This window comes from Cupressus sempervirens, chromosome 1 (assembly GCF_028749045.1).
Source record: "Cupressus sempervirens isolate cs-2001-9-10 chromosome 1, ASM2874904v1, whole genome shotgun sequence".
Taxonomy (NCBI): Eukaryota; Viridiplantae; Streptophyta; class Pinopsida; order Cupressales; family Cupressaceae; genus Cupressus; species Cupressus sempervirens.
In genome coordinates this window covers 411,206,259-411,207,736 of record NC_143118.1, presented here as the reverse complement: position 1 = coordinate 411,207,736, position 1,478 = coordinate 411,206,259, and the positions used below count along the sequence as shown (strand labels likewise).

The 1,478-nt window shown below is 40.2% G+C and overlaps 1 pseudogene; it reads right to left on the bottom strand.

Annotated features, from left to right (window-relative positions):
- Window positions 1-261: 261 nt before the first annotated feature.
- LOC149578044 (cytosolic sulfotransferase 17 pseudogene) lies at window positions 262-1,010 on the bottom strand (annotated as a pseudogene).
- Between the last annotated feature and the right edge of the window lie 468 nt (window positions 1,011-1,478).

The window sequence follows — 1,478 nt, the reverse complement described above, 5'->3', positions numbered from 1 at the left end:
CTTCGATTGAATACATAGATCAATCTCTGTCGAAGATAGAAAATACAGTAGGGTACATTTTCATTAATTCTAATATACCTTATGTGCACATTGCGGAAACCGTATTTGATGAGACGGTTTTTGTAAGTCAGAGTTCATACTTAAGAATAGCCCTGTTTTTTCGAGCTGGAACGGTTTAAACATCACACATTAAGCTTAATTCCTAAACCAAAAGATTTAAATAGTCAAAGTTGACTTTGTTTCCCAAGCTTAGTTCTTCCCTTAATGCCCTCGGAGCTTATTCTCCACTGCCAGATCCATACGCCTGTTCATTTCTGGAGTGAAATGATTCTTCCAGTCACCCACCTCACCTTTGCGAGAAAAAGATTGATTGCTTATGTGAGCAATACGGAAATTCTGTTTGCCATTTGTGTTAACGTCCAAAGTGGAAAGAGATTGAAAGCTGCATTGACTGTCTATGCATCGAAGATCTTCCTCCGTCAAGGAAGATTGGCTGAGGAAATCTGAAATCTTTTTGACGTGTGACAAAGAATCTGCCTTCATATCTTCGTAAGTCAAAAACAAGATGTTACTCTGATTTCTACTGGCATTCCAAAAGCCCAAGACATGATCAACATAAGGACCAAAGATAGAGGCACCATTAATGGAGTCAAAGAATATTTCCTTGGAAACTGGAGCCTTCATTTCACCAGTGAAGATGTTTTGGAGGGCAGGCAAGAACTTCCAGTGGGAAATGAAAGTGTCCTTGGGATTTCGAGCGATATAAATGATTGGGTTTGAGCAGGGAGAGCAGAGTAAGGAAGATGGGTGCCGAGCAACCTTGGGGAGGACATTTTGGAGATCACAGTAGGTGCATTTGGCTTCGATCGTGGATTGTAGTATTTTTCTAAGGTGGGAATCAACTCATGGGCATTCTTTCCCTTCAATACGCTGCCCTTGCTTTCGCTCATAATGCTGGCAATGATAGATTTGACCCAAGTGGTTCCCGTCTTCATTCCAGAGCACACAAACACGTCGTCCTCCCGTGCTTTGAACAGTGAGTGCATTCTCATGATTCCTTACACAACGGAGGGCGCATAAAAGAAACCATCATGTTCAGCAAGTTCAATTCCATAAGGACTTGTTGAATCTCTTCCTCCCCCAAATGTTGAAGACATATTCGAACAACGGGTCTGAAGAGAGATTTGGCTTGTTATGAGTGCTGATGAATATAAAGAATAGTATAGTATCTATAGTGGACGACGTTTTCAATTACGCAGATTTGATCGTTTTTTAATAGAGATGGGACATTTTGTTTATGATTATCCCATGTGACCATGTCTACTATTATTAGCTATGATTTCTAAGATGCTTGTCAGACGCATTTATCGCGTTATTTCAATACTATAATATTATTAATGCATTGTTGCTCTTCTCTTCTCACGTGCATTTCCTTTCCTTTCCTGTCAATGTTTTGAGGGCATTTCCAATGTGCGAAA